Source organism: Euprymna scolopes, chromosome 7 (genome assembly GCF_053919585.1).
Source record: "Euprymna scolopes isolate OS-2025 chromosome 7, ASM5391958v1, whole genome shotgun sequence".
Taxonomy (NCBI): Eukaryota; Metazoa; Mollusca; class Cephalopoda; order Sepiida; family Sepiolidae; genus Euprymna; species Euprymna scolopes.
In genome coordinates this window covers 63,220,254-63,236,465 of record NC_136488.1, presented here as the reverse complement: position 1 = coordinate 63,236,465, position 16,212 = coordinate 63,220,254, and the positions used below count along the sequence as shown (strand labels likewise).

The window sequence follows — 16,212 nt, the reverse complement described above, 5'->3', positions numbered from 1 at the left end:
TCCCCTCTCTCTTGCTTTCTTTCTCACGCCGTCTCTCTCACGCTTTCTCTCTCTCGTGCTTTCTCTCTCTCTCTCTCTCTAACTCTCTCTCACTCTCTCTCTCGTGTATTCTCTCTCTCTCATGCTTACTCTTTCTCGTGCTTTCTCTCTCGCCCTCTCTCATGCTTTCTCTCCCTCTCACTTTCTCTTGCTTTTTCTCTTTTCTGCTCTCCTTTAAATCTTCTCTCCATTTAACCTTCTCTTCTTTTACACCCTCTCACTTTCTCTCTCCTTTTCTCTGTCTCCATTTCTCTCACCCTCTTTCTCTCTTGGTTTCTTGCTCTCTCTCTCTCTCTATATATATATATATATATATATATATATAAACTTTGCTCTCTTGCTTGCTTCGCTCTTTCTCACTTTTGCTCTAGTTGCCTATTTCTACCAAGTTATTTTCTATACATAAATTTCTGTCCTAATTTTATTCTGCTCAATCCTAACATTCAATGTCTATCTTTTTAAACTCAAATTATATTAATTAAATCGGTTTTCGGGGGGGGGGGTTATTGACACTTCATTTGATTTTCTTAAGTAACCTCATTTTGGAATGACACTCATATCAGAACTCTCGGCTTGTTGCTATTTATACAAAATTGAACTAAAACAAATTGGAAACCTCAAACTGTTTTTGTTAATCCTTTGGGAGCATACATACCATCATCTAAAATGCCCTTAAAAAGAGAAAAACTTTCATTATTCGTTTTCAACGGAAAGATGAATTTAAAAAAGGGTGCAAAATAGCACACAAAAGAAGGATATGACACAAGGGTGCTGTACAGAACAAAGGGACACAAAGATTTCTTGCCGTCTTCAAGCCACTCATTTTCAGGCTGGAAGTGGCGCAGAAGTAGTGAACTGAAGACGTGGATTAGAATAGTGAAGAAAGACATGGAACTGTTGATGGTTATCATCTGCAGTTTTGGTTTTCGCTGCTGGAGCCAGTGGTATACTATTGACGCCCCCCCCCCTACACACACAAAGAAACAAATGTTAAAAAGTGAGAAAAGAGGAAATAAATTGATCAGCAGAACAGAGGTATAGGAAGTTAAGTTAGTAGAAAGACAATAGGAAGGGAGAATGGTTCACAAACGCACACAAAGGACATATTAAATAGGATTGTTAATCAAGGTGTGGTGGTGACTGGGACAAAGGATCAGACTTATTTAGTTTTACAACAGTTTGGGTCTTCATAAGTGATAACTGCTTAGTAAAAAAAAAAAAAAAGAAAACTGCAGAGGAGTCAATCAGCAGGTAAAAAGTAACTGCGGTTTTATTGCTGACTAGCCTGAATGCCCGGCATTGCCCGGATGTTTATAGGTGTGTGTTGAGGCCCCCCCCCTCCAAAAAAAGTGGTAGTAAGCAGGTAGGCTGTAGAAAAGTACCCAGTTGAGGGCGAAGAAATTAATGTTTTAGCCAATTTTTTGATATTTGTTATCCAAAGGGTTGAGCTTGTAAACAATACCGATCTCGTGAAAATCTGTCACCTCTGTTGAAGGTTTAGGCAGACATGCAAACATAGATACATTTAAACAGACAGGTGAAATTTGTATTATAAATGTTTGGTAGTTTGTGTCACTATTATACTATGCTCTAATTTGCAGTAAATTGTTGGTGGTTCATATTGCAGTTAAAGGTGAATTGTTCACTGAAAAACAAAGCAGGCTCATAACTCCATTGTATGCTATAAAATATCTGGTTCCTACAAAAATTGCTAATTTCCACTTGTAAGCCACATCTGAAGACTAAAAATATATGAATCTCAACTCTTTTAAAAACAAAAAAGACTTTAACTTCCAACTTTGACAAACTGAGTTAGGTGTGAAGCCTGTTGAGTGTCGAGCAGTGATCCAGTTTTTGTATTTGAAAGGATACAGGAAACTTTTGATGAAATGAAAGAAACGTATGGTAATGATGCTCCGTCGTATGACCTTGTAAAATACTGGTATCATGAATTCAAACATGTCCGGAAATCTGCGGAACACCTCCAAGACCTGGTCTCTTCTCTTCTACTGTCAGTCAAGTTAACGCTGCCATTTTTCAAAGATTGACACATGACTATTTGCCAAATAACCCAAGAGGTCAAAATTAGTCATGAGTGATAGTTTCTACAGGCTCTGTACTATTTCCATATGCACAAGATATATGTCAGATGAATTATCAGATTGCTGACAGCTTTCCAGAAACAAAAATGCATTGAGAATGCATTGAATGCTCAAGGATGAATCTAGACATGTGTCAAGAAGATGAGCCAAAGTTTTTTAAAAGACTTATTTCACTGGATGAAACCTGGGTCTATCACTATGATCCAGAAATGAAAGCTCAGTCAATGCAGTGGAAGCACTTATACTCACAAACTCCACAGAAGGCAAAGTCATGCTTACAGTCTTCTAGGACCAGAACGAAGTAGTGATGACAGATTTCCTGACAAACTATACTACAATTACCAGAGACTATTATGTTTCACTTCTGAGGAAATTAAGAGAAACTGTCCAAAATTAATCGGCAGAGCAAAAGTATTATCCTCCTGCAAGACAACTCTTTGGGCCCCAACCGTGGCCTTCGTTATAAAGATGGCCGGCCAGCTGAAAAAATGATGTCATCGCCGAGGTCCCAACAAGCAAGATATGTGGAACTCTTAGACTGTCAATAATGAACAGTAATTTTTACAGACAGCGTTACAAAACTTCAAAATTGGATTAAAATAAAGAAAGAACACGATTTATACTGAAACTCATCTAATATTAATAATAAAAAAATAATTAAAAAAAACACAAGTTATTTGTTTAAGTATATTATAAGCAATTGAATATTTCGTTGTATTATAGATTTTAAAGATTAGAATGCGTTCTTTAATTACTTATAAATTACATTTTAAAAAAGTGAAGGAACACGATTTGATTTGAAATAAACTTGAAGTTTATTTAATATAATTAAATGAAAATTATGCATGTAAGATTATGAATATTTGAAGCAGAACACAAGCAAAACATTTGATATGAGTTAAGACAATAAACAAATATTAAAATTAAACTTTTTTTAAAGCAAAATGAATATTTTTTTAAATCAAAATGAATATTTTTTAATCAAAATGAATATTTTTAAATCAAAATGAACCACAATATTTTTTTCAAAATCAAAAACAATATTTTTAATAAATTCATGAAATATTGCACAGTAAAAAAATTAACCTAAAGAAAAAATCATGTTTCTTATTTAAGATTATTTCACCACATAACAAAAATAACATGCAAAATCATTTTTTTATATCCATATTTTCAGTTTGTTAAAATACGTGGGTTTGTATTACTGTACACATAGATTCGAAAAAGTTGTCAAAAAACAAATATATAACAAATAAATGTTATCAAAGGCAAGATAAGTTACTTTTCTACCAAACTGGATATATTTTTCGTGTTTTTATTCAATGTAACATGTTTATTCAGCTCGAAAAACATAGTGTTTACCGATGTATTCGAAAATTCCAGATGGCGTCTGATTCTCTCTTTAACACGGTAAGTTTGGGAAAAGGTGTTATAAATACAACACCGGATAAAATACTGTTAAAAACTCGCTCAATATATGTTACCGTGACATAGGTTGACATATATTCGGCGGGTTTTTAATAGTATGTTGTATAGTTTTTTATTTATAACACCTTATCCCAAACTTACCGTGTTAAAGAGAGAATCAGACGCCATCTTGAATTTTCGAATACATCGGTAAACACTATGTTTTTCGAGCTGAATAAACATGTTACATTGAATAAAAACACGAAAAATATTTGGTAGAAAAGTAACTTATCTTGCCTTTGATAACATTTATTTGTTATATATTTGTTTTTGACAACTTTTTCGAATCTATGTGTACAGTAATACAAACCCAATTACGTTAATGAAATTTATTTACTTATTTATTTTACTTATTTACTATGCCTCCCCACGGGACAGAGTTAGACACCAGGGTCGTTTTTTAACGTGGAGAAAAGGTACAAAAATAAAAATTGTCTCAGTCGTGAAGGATTTCTCCTCCACCGAAAGAGAACAAGAAATAGAATGCAGCATCTGGAGTACAGATACTACACTTTGATCTGGTCCCGAAGGCCAAGACTGTTTAAGACCACGAGTGAACGCGCGTTTTTTTTTTTTTTTTTTAGTTTAGTTTCATATATATATATATATATATATATATATATATATATATATATATATATATATATATATATATATATATATAAAATAAGTATTTTTAAATTTTATCTTTCTAGCTTTAAAAAAAAGTTTAAAAATTTTATCAGCCGGCATAATTTATTTTTAAATATTGAAAAATTTCAGGAAAATTAATTTTTGTTAGATTTTTAAACGTGTGTCAACAGCTTAAAAAATTCGTGTTTTAAAGAGTCGATGTTGTCTCGCATTTTCATTAGTTTTGTATGCTGTAAAAAATTTTTTTTTAATATTAGCAATTTATTTGAAGCTTCTTCTTTTGAATGGTAGAACATTTAGGATGATAATATTGAATTAAATTATAGTTACATCGTGTTAAATACAGGGGGGAGGGGAGCACGTTAAAACTTACTTTGCTGAATGGAGATGGTGTAAAATCTTTTTTTTTTTACTGCATTATAATTCTTTATCTTTCGGAAATGAAAATACTGTCACTTTTTGGTCCTTTACGATAATTTCCTCAGCAAGTTGGAACGATGCACCGTGAAAGCATTTTAATAAAAAAAGAAATATTACACTGACTTCAAGACGTTACGAATGCCTACCGGTGACTACCGGTGTCACCGGTATGGACTATCCGTGATGACGTCAGCAGATTAAATTATTTTTGCTCACCGGCCATCTTGTCTTTTAAGACGGTCTTGCCCCAACGCACGTGTTGTCAGATCAGAAGCACAGGTGTCTAGCTATGAAACCCTTCCCTATCCCCTACTCTCCTGATCTTGCATTCTCTGACTTTTATCTCTTCCCAGCTATAAAGTTGTCCTCTTTATTTTTTAAATTTTTTTAAAGGAAAGCGTTTCCCAGATTATGCAGCATTGATTTCCGAAGTTACGTAGTAGCTGGGGGACCAACCTGGTGCTCTTCTAAAAAAAAAAAAAAAAAAAAAAAAAACACTCCAGAGCTGAATTAAATGATGGGAGAAGTGCGTAACTCTGGGTGGTTCCTGTATAGAGAAAGATTAATAACTGATCTCAGTTTCGTTGCTCTACTGCTATGAGAAGTGAGTCAGAGACATTATGTATTGAACACACCTCTTAATTATATTTTTTTGAAAAAAATTAAATAAACAAAAAAAAAAAATTGCTTGAAAAAATTATTGATAAAAACTTAACACATTGGAGACAGATTAAATGTGAACGATTCAGTTTTAATATGCATAAATTTAAAAAATTTTTATTGCTGCCGCACTCATAATAATTAGTATAAACTAATTATAGTAAGTCATACGTGCCACAGTTTAACTCAGACTTGACCCTAGTGTTCATGTCTGACCTTTCTCCCTGTTATGTTTCTCTATTTTGGTTCTTTCTTGTTTCTTTTTTCTTGTTTTGTATTTTTATATTTTAATTCTTTTTTTTTGTGTTTTTCCTTTTCTTTTTTCTTATTTAATTTTCTGTTTAACTGCCATATTACCATTATCTTCAATTGAGTTTTGTGTATCATTTTCTGATCTCCTCTCCTAAAAAATCTTATTGACCCTCTTCACTTTGAAAGCCTCATTTTCTTTGCATTTTCAAGAACTACCAATTCTCCTTTAGCCTCTTGGTTTTGTTAGCCAAAGTGCTATTTCCCCTAAAGCCGAAACTAGGTTGATATATTGCCGAGTCTTCGTTCCTTCAGCAAATTCTTAATTTAGTTTTACTTTAATTGCCACTCTTGAACCAAGTCTCTTCCTCTTTTTTTTTTTGTTTTGTCTATGGCTACTTGCACTCATACGTAGATATGCTCACCAGCCCATTATGTTGAAAAAGCCGGAATACTAAATGTAGTGCTTCCTTCATGTTTTTGTCTTTTCCTGCAATTGAACTTCCTTAGTTAAGCTTTAAAAATGGAAACCTTTGTTCAATGTTGCTATTTTTTATACTTATCTTTCTCCTCTTCATTTTAGTTTTATTATGACTGGTCAATATATATATATATATATAAAGCATTTGTTCGTTATCCTGATGCTTTTGAATCGTTTAAGATAAACCAGACTATATTAATAAAGGAAATCCAAAACTATATTAGCAATGTATAAAATGTATTTATAATTACATATAATAAATTTATAATTAAAAAGACAAAAAATGTATATATGTAAAAATATTTTTAACCTTTATATATCTAATTTTAAATAAGAATGTAAATATACTAAATACTAATCATAGTGGGGGTGATAAGTAGTTAAATGGATTCATCCTAATCTTATAAATACAAGACTGATAAATTAAAAAATTAAAAAACGTATTTTAAATGTGGAAATTGATGAATAGCACAGGTAAGAAATTCATTTTTATAGTATGAAAAGGTTAGTAATTGCAATTAAGAATAGAAAACTGGATCAAATGTTTGAAACATGTCTTCTTCCTAAGATTAAGGGTGGTGGTGTTTGATCAACACTGCTGGGGAGCCATGATGTAATATACTGTTTTGTTTTTAAATCCCCGAAACAGTGTTTCATGGTAAACAACTGATGATCCCTTGAAAAATAAATTATTTAAATTATAGTAAATTCGAGAGCGAGTTGATGCAGTGATTGCAGGTGATTAAATGACTTACTGACTAGATGGTTTTCTAACGAATGATAAAAAATATTTTTTTGTATAGTTTTAAAGGTTAAAAACTTCCAAGACTATATATATATATATATATATATATATATATATATATATATGTGTGTGTGTGTGTGTGTGTGTGTGTGTGTGTGTGTGTGTGTTTTAAAGTTATTCCTTCAAAGTTAATAAATTGTATTTTGTAAATATAACATATCTTATAAATATATGTATGGATCGTACATATTTTAAATAAATAAATTGTCTATGGATGACTTTGCCTGAAGAATACTCTTTTAGAGTAGATACTTAAGCTATTAAATCAATTAATCAAGCTATATTGAACCAATTTAATTCATTGGCCAAATAAAAATAACATAGTAAAGTATAATAAGCTATGTAAAAAAAAAAAAAAAATGTACATCTATGTACATGATATCATGTGTTCATTGCACTAGCCATGGTCACCCCACTCATTGTGCCAGGAAATTCTACCTTCAAAACAAAAATCATGAACCCAATTTATAAACAAATACTAATGTTTATTTCCTTTTCTTTCTTTTTTTTATAATGCAAGTGGTACCTGCTTTCCTATGGTTAAACAGCAGACTTGCAGAATAAGAGTTTTGCCTGATCAGACCAAAACATACAAACCCCATTGACATGGTTCTTCAGCCAAAAGTCCCAAGGACTTTAACCTATCCAAAGAGACACACCAGTCCAACTGATCAGCAGCTTTCAGGAAAGCAACTGCTCACCTCAAACATATAGCTCTAACTTGCTCCATTTCCTCCTCTTTCCATCTCCTAGAATCTTTTCACCCATGACTGATTCTGGACTTTTATTAGTGGTTACTATTCAGCTGACAAGAGTTTGATCACTTGTGACATCCACTGAAGATAACATCTAGATGATCTCTATTCATGGAAGCTTATGAGTAAATAACCCTGGATATTGCTTTTCTCACAAAGGCTGATCTCAGTGTGACTTTCCAATTCAGTAAGGTACTTATTTTTTCAAACAAAGAAAATATCTCTCAAGTGGTCGGACTCTGACCTGAGATATTTTCAGTTCTCTGTTTTCCCCCAACCCTCTTTCCCTGATCAAGCATCTATCACTTCAACTTTAAACTTGGATATAGCATTTTTACAACCTTCTGATATTATTTCACAGGGCAGAAGCACAGACGAAACATGCTGCCTGCGATTAAGACTTAAGTGACAATGATATATTTTTTGTGACTTGGCACTTGCGTGAAAAAATCCTTGAAAGATAGATTTAAATTCCTGTTGGTAATGTATGCTAGAATTGGGTCCTCTCACACATTCGCTGCTCAAGTGGGGATAATCCTTCGAAGATCAACAACAATGATGGATCCAGTGACTTTTAAACTGTTTGGATGTCCACTGGCAACGCATGTCTTCAACACTTACTGACTAGGTATCACTAGACAATGCCATAAAACTAATTAAGACAAACAAAAATTTACACCATCTATATATATAAAAGGAAAAATGTGTGTGTGTTAATGTGTGCACTTTTTCTGTATGTCCGCAAAAGGCTCTTAGAGGGGGCGCTCGGTCAGCTCACTCCTTCTTAAAACTTTTTATATGCTGTCTAAATCATAATATCTACGACTTAAGAATGAGGGTCGCGTCCATCTTTAATTTGCCTGATTTTTACATGCTATTTTCGAGATTTTTTTTTCGATCGCCACATGTTGATTTGGCTTTTTCGTATAAAAGCGAAACTAATTCGAAACTGGCATTGTTTCCGAAAGCAATCAGGTTTGATAAATGCGGAATTTCTCCTTACATCAGACAATTGCTATTCAATTTGGACAATCCCCTTTTTATGGGGAGCTGGTTTCTCCCCAACATCTTGGGGAAACAAAACCAGCCAAAGTTGGGTAAACAAACCCCAAAAAACTATACCGCAGTCCATTACTTAAAAACTGCCCTGCAGTAAAAGTTAACTCCGCTACTAATATTTGACCTTATTAAGTAATTAAGTGCAAACACCTGTCAATTCTGTTTCTACTTAAATAAATTAAAACGTGTTTCAGTTACTCTTTCTTGCTGGCCGAGCGGTTAACGTGTCGCGTTTTTTTCACACTTTATTTTCGAACTTCGCCTCAAGGCTTCGGGTTCGATCCTACTTACCTACCAAAACTTTTTTTAAACTCCCCCCCCCAACACACACACAAACATTATTAAAAACTTTTACCAAAATGGATAATGTAACCTGAAAAGGATTTTTTTAGATTAGAGAGTCACCACTTATCAAAGCCGAAAGGCTAATTGAGGATAAAGGCTAATGAATGTCAGGTGACCAGTAATACAACACTAAGATGATCGGTAATGGTGGAAATTGAGTAGAATTTTATTATTTAAGATGATGGTTCAACAAGAACTTGTTTACATTGGACTTGAAAGCGACCATGTTATAGTTTAAGAAAAGGAATTTTGCTCATGGATTTTTCATTAAGTTTTAGACATAGATAGAAAGTAAGGGAAATTGTTGACAGTGGTTATAGCTAGACAAGTTTTTAATGTTTTACATGTGTGAGGGGTTTGCATAGATTCAAACTAACTCTAACACCTTGCATGAAAATAATGATAGAGCAGAGATAGACTCGCAACATCTCTTCAATGAGAAAGTGGTAGTAGGGAGGAGAAATTGACATCACCCACTAGATTTCAAAGTCAGTTTTGTACTCTGTCAAGGTAAGAAAGAGTGCTCTGAGCATTCCCCCACCCCAAAGATGTAGCCATTTTAGGATCTATTTGATATGCCTCAGGAGAAAAACTAACCTAAGACTGGGACTGAAAAAGGAGCCTTCTGACTAATCAACCGGAATCTTTTCTGCTATAACTTCTGAGTTTCTATTCAGCCCGCTTTGATATGCTTTAGCTCCAATCTAATATTTTAATTGTTAATTATTGAAAAAGGTGTGTGCATTGTGTTAATGATATCTTAAGCAAGAATTTATATAAAAAACATTTATTCTTCAAAATAAAAACTATCAGCAACCTTGACCTTCTGACAATGACCAGCAAGTTTTCAGATTGGGTCAAAGTACCAATTCTTTGGCTTTGATTCAAAAAATGTTTGGAAGGCTTTTTTTTTTTTTTACTTAATCAAAAATCAGATTGGTAACCTTTTAGGCAAAGCCTTATGTAAGACCACCTGCTGCCCTCATTCGACAACCACTGACCCCTAACGTTGTTTTCATAGTCTTCTCCTTCATTTTCTCTTCTGACCATGTTGCAGTCACATTGGCAGCTGTTCTGGTGGTGCACACAAGTTAACAAGTATCAAAAATAAAACAAAACTGACTCCAACACTTTCTGTATTTCTATAAATATTAGTTGCACTCCAGGTATGTGTATGACACCATTATGGGAAAAGTCTATTGAGGCCTCTTTGTCATTATTTGATGAATTCATTTCTCCAACTGCTTTGAACCACAACCTGCCTTTGACTATTTCCAATTCGCAACTCTCTCAATTCTCTTGTCAATCATCACAAACCTATGACTTTCAATAAACTGTCCCTGATCATCACAAAACCCATTCCTACACCTAAAACTGCCCGTAGAATAACTGTAAATACATTGACTCATCGTCTGGTCCCTTTATCTGAAATCACAGCCACACTCTGACCAACAATCCTATTTTTGCTTTCTCTTGTGTAAGTTGGTGAATAACTTCCTCTTCATTATTCTACTGATAAACTTTTTTCATTATATTTTTCTTCTCTTTTTGTACTTAATGCTTGAGGGTGGAGGAACATTGAGAGTATCAAACATATATCACCAGAAATATTCAAAGAATTTAAAGTTGTAGAAGTTTTGCTGCATTCAATTAATGGTCTAGAAATTACTCCATCTGATTTTGGTCTACTCTGATTGATGTAGCACATAAGGATGACCAATTTAAGTCATTGAATGAAAAAAAAAGTAATTCCAATAAGTTGATTTTGTGACAGTAGATGGACACTTACTGACTTCATATCATGTCAGATGCTTTGTGTGTCATGCAGCTGTTTGTTAGGAGCATTGCAGATTTTTGTGGTTGGAATTAATTTTGCTGCATAGACACCAACCGACTTTAAAAAGACAATAAATGCAGCTAGGCAGAACGATTTAAGCAGTTGAGAGAGAGCTTGTTGGTCTCTAATTTTGTCAGTGTTGTTACAGTATTCTATGAGCAGGAGTTTTCCTGAAGTTTGGACCGTCATTTCTAACAGATTTTGAATGAGAAAAGGGAAAAGGGAATATGTTTTGTTGCACGAAAGGAACTGGTTTTCTCCTGAAAAAAAAATAAGCTAATTATTTTTTCATGCAATTGTTTTTATTAGCTTTTAATTTGGTTATTTTTTTTTTTCTTTTTGCAGTCATCCATATTTGCTTGGAATTCTTCGTTATATGCACTAAGTATTTGGATTTAATGCAGTTCTACAGGTGAGTTGTCTCTGATTAAATTGGAAGCATTTTTTTTAAACTCTAAAGAAACTAAGTATATCCTGATTTACTTGCCTCCCCATGAGGGCAGTTAGATGCAAGCTTGCATTTTATAGAGGTATTTTAGTGTAAACTTATTTGAAAATTCATCATTGTAAATCAAAATTTAAAATTCCACAAGAACTTTCCTCTCAACCTAATATATATATATATATATATATATATATATAATATACAGGGTGTCCGTAAAGTTACTATACAGTCTTACAAGTTACAAGACACCCTGTAATATATTAACAGTACAGTAAGATATTGTATTAAAATATTTATTTGTAACAATAAGACTGTATAGTAACTTTACAGACACCCTGTATATAACCAGCAGAGAGGCAGCTTTGCACGATTGTAAAATATGCTTAAATATGATATTTTAATTTGTCCAGATTTCATATATATTATTATAGAGTTGTGATTTCAAAAGTAAAAAGAAAAGTTTTCGGGCGCCATCAGCTAGAATCGAAACCAAAAACAAAACTAGCATTCAAAGCTGATGACGTTACCACTGTACCAACGTGACACGCATATGAACTAATTAAAAATAAACTTAAGATGAATGTACAAAATGTATAATGATTTTTTTTCAAATTTTATCCTTTTTTGACTCCTTAAAATCTATTTTAACCATAAAAGAACGGTTCATAAAAAATCCAATCATTTAAGGCCCTTAGCGCTGTACTGTGACTTTTAGTTTCAGAAGATAGTTTGAAAATATGGAGACAGACAGACAGACAGACAAACGTAATTAGTTTTATAAATTAGATTATACAAAACAGGCATACTTCTATCTAAGTATTAATTTGTATGTACAGGATTCACTCTTAAATTAATTAACTGATCATTATAGATTTTGGAACACAGCTGCTGGGCATAAGAGTGGAAAATGTTAATTATATTTAGTTCAATTTATTTTCATGCAACTGCAGCAAAGAGAAGGCAGAAGTTGTTTTATGAAAATTCAAATACCTCTGATTTTTGTGAAATTTTAGCACTAAGCATTACACATCAATTGATAAATATCCTTTGGAGGATTTTAAATGTTTTCTTAGAGAGAATAATCTGGGCACAACCTCCTATTTGAAAATTCAAATTTTTCATATTTGCATTGAATTTGATCCATGGTCATTAATAGCGCGATGACGAGAGAACATTCTTTTCATTGTTTTGACTCTCGAGTATATATCCGACACAATTAGACAATCGAGAACCACATCACTCTATTTAAAAACATAAGATATTAACTGATATATACTCGAGAGTCAAAATAATGAACAGAATATTCTCTTGTCATAGCCCTAGTCATAAGACACTAAATTAAACAAGATTCCCTGAATTTCAATTTCTTCCTAAGACTCCTTTAATTAGTTTATGCCTTAAGTTTTTTGACATTTTCTAGAATTAAAAATCATGTCATCGATTTTGATGATGATATGGATAATCTTTATTAGCATTATATCTTGGTTTGAATTTTTGTAAAATAAAGCATAATTGATGCAAAACTACTTTTCAAAGAATTAGTTCTGGGCTAGAGTTATGTTTATAATATTTCTGTTTTAATTGTTCTAAACAGTCGTAATTTATAACTAACTGAAACAGTCCCCCATCTCTCTCTTAGTTTGTTTACTCCCAATCACTTTCTAATATTTTTAATGTTTCTGTACAGAAAGATCCCTTTTTTTCAGTTAATTGACATATATGTCTGTAAATACTACAAACACATTCAAATTAGATGGAAAAAGAAATCTTTTTCACTTCTATCTATATACAGTAATTTCCATATATAATAAAATAACTGCAGAAATTCCTCTCTGGACCAAAGTATCATAGGTTTGCGACAACAGATGCAACATACAAATTCAATGCATCTAGACTAATAGCCACTCTCTCATGTAGCTTTTGAACACATTTTAGACACATTTAGTCGTGATAATAAAATGCTACATTGCATCCTATGAGCAACACCATCTCAATCGCAACATCTTTGAGAAAAGAGTCCCTATTTTTCTCTCTAAATACTTAGTTCTACCACTGCTATCAGTTGTCACCAGAACGAATTCTACACATTCTACAGATTCTGTTATTACACTGATTGTAACTGGCTATTACATACATAGACCTAACATAATCTTTCCAGTTTCTGATTCATAAATAATAAAGGCTCCTATGCCAAAGTCCATCCATTCTGATAGGCTGGGATCCATAAATTCTCATATCACAAAATCCAATTCTTCGCCTTATAAAAGAATGCTTTAAAAAAAAAACAATTAAATTGAACAGCTCCTGCAATTGCATTTTTATACCATTAGACACACTACGTGTACATTGATGATGTTTCAAACTGACGCATTTCATATATATATTTATATATTGAAGAGTTTGCGTTCTAAATTAAAATTTCTTCAGAAAAATAAACAAATAAAATTAACCATATATGGAAGTTTATTTGTAAATTATTTTATCTTTTCCATGCTATTTGACAATATTTATAGCTAAAGAAAAAAGATGGAAGTTTATTTAACGAAATAAAAGGAACTTATTTTTCCCAACTATTTTATTTCCACAACCTATTTCATTTAATAAATTTCCATAATTAAAATTGTTTTTTTCATGGAACAAATCGTAATATTAAACATGTGGTTATTTGGAAGCTAAACTTTTCAATATATAGATATATATGAAAGGCATCAGTATAAAACATCACAAATCTAAACAAGCACACAAAATATAATTATAATGACGTGGAATTTACTCTAGACTAAATCGAAGAGGTTAGCTCTCAAATATTTTCATTCTTTTTTTGTTTTTTTTTTATCATGATGCCGAAAAAATAAAATATAGATGTTTATTGAACGAAAAAAAAACAAACTTATTTTTGCCAACAATTTTAGTTCTGCAACATATTTCTTTTATTAAATTTCCTGGATTAAATTGAAGAGGTTAGCTCCTAAATATTTGCATTTATTTTGGCGAAACAGAAAATTTGGTACAAAATAACCAAACTTATTTTTTACCAATTATTTTATTTTCGTAACATATTACTTTTAATTAAATTCCATATTTTTTTATTTTTATTTTTTTTTTTTTTTCAGAAAAAAATCATAATTAATAATATGCAATTATTTCAAAGGGAAACTCTTCAATATATAAATATGTATGAAATGCGTTTGTTTAAAACATCACCAATCTGCACCAGCACACAAAATATAACTATACTGATGTGTAAAATACATAAATGTTTATATATTTACACACACACACACACACACACACACACACACACTGTTTGCTTTTCCAATTTGACTTTTTTTTGTTTGTGAAAATCTGGCTATAGTTAACAATTTGGCCATTTTGGCATTCTTTCTGAAAAATTTAGCTTCACATGTTTAATAGAGTATGGCAACTCAATTGGGTTTAGCTACTGGACATGTTTACCCTTTTAGAAATTTTAAAATACATATAACTTTCAGATGGCAATATAATAACAAAGAAAAAGAATTGGGCTTGAACAATGTTTACTGTTTAGTTTTTCATTTATTTGTAAATTTTTTCAAGCAATTATCAGCGCTTACAGGCTTAAATTTAGAATTATAATGTTGTACTACAGTGAACACCCACTTTTTGGCTCCTCCTGTTGTTAATGCAACATTTGCTTCACTGTAAACTCTTCATTACATATGCACTACTCTAATATAATGCTATAGGTAATATTAATAAAAAACTAAAACTAAAGACTGATATGGCTTGTGTGGGTGTGACGTCACCTCCTGCTAAGGAGCCTACTCAATTAGATTGGACATAAAAAAGTTAATGTATTATAGACAGATATTATTACAATACTCAGATTTTGATCGGCCACATGTATTGGTCCATTGCCTCGTATAAAAATAGATTCTCTCTGCTTCTCACAGATTACCTTGCAGTAAATATAGAAACACTTGTCTGTGTATCATGATGAAGATCTAATTCGCCAGCTGTTCTCTTTAGCCATGGTAACCGGACCATTCATGTGAATACAGTGACCAATGACATGTCAACTGTGAAAATTAAAAGAAAATATAACCATCCCGCACGTATACTAAATGCAACCATACATTATGCATGCATACATTATGGCTGTTTACCTGTTGTAGGCAAGCATGAGCGTTGTTGATTGGTTGACAATGTTAAGTATCAGTGATGCCCATTCAAAACTTTTAAATCTAGTGTGGCTTACACAACATAATAAACTCTTTCACTAACAATAAAAGCCCAGAGATAAGCCAAGTGCTCAATATATCTGGTTCAGTAGAGGAGCGTGTTTTTTTTTTTTTATACACAGTGATCACCAAGTCACCACTTATTAAGGCCCAGAGGCCACTCGAGGATAAGGGTTAATGAGTGTACAGTAGTCATGGGACAATATCATAGCAATCGTTAGTAGTGTAAATTAGGTAAATTGGATTACTTAAGTGAAACGGCTCATCAAGAATTTGTTTATGTTGGACTTGAAGAAAACCATATTGTAGTCAGCTGGAAAGCAGGTAAACATGAGAGAGAGTTCCACAGGTGTGCAGTTCTAAGAAAGAAGTTTTGTTCATGGAATCGACGTTTAGGTTTAGGCACAGATAAAAAGTGGGGGAAATTATTGATAGTGGTTTCAGCTAGACGAGTGTTTCTCGTGAATGTTTACATTCTAATGTGATATTTTGACAATGACCAAGACTCTGTTACACACAGTGAACTTACAATAATCGTGGATATTTCTGTCTCTACACTTTCGTACATATAGATTCTTTTCTTCTGTTCTATTCTTCTCTCCTCTAATATATAAAATTAAGTTAATCAGTTTCTCAGCTTTTATAATGGAAAGCTTCCATCCTACAAAATCAATATTTAATTCTGAATGGCCATT

The 16,212-nt window shown here is 32.4% G+C and overlaps 1 protein-coding gene across 6 annotated transcripts in view; it reads left to right on the top strand.

Annotated features, from left to right (window-relative positions):
* Positions 1–16,212, top strand: part of LOC145279766 (regulator of G-protein signaling 17-like) — a 644,014-nt gene that overhangs the window by 139,891 nt on the left and 487,911 nt on the right. For all 6 annotated transcript variants that reach the window (XM_080131076.1, XM_080131077.1, XM_080131082.1 and 3 more), the window contains one exon: positions 11,198–11,264. The gene's annotated coding sequence lies outside the window, so the exon portion shown is untranslated. The remainder of the gene's footprint in view (positions 1–11,197; positions 11,265–16,212) is intronic.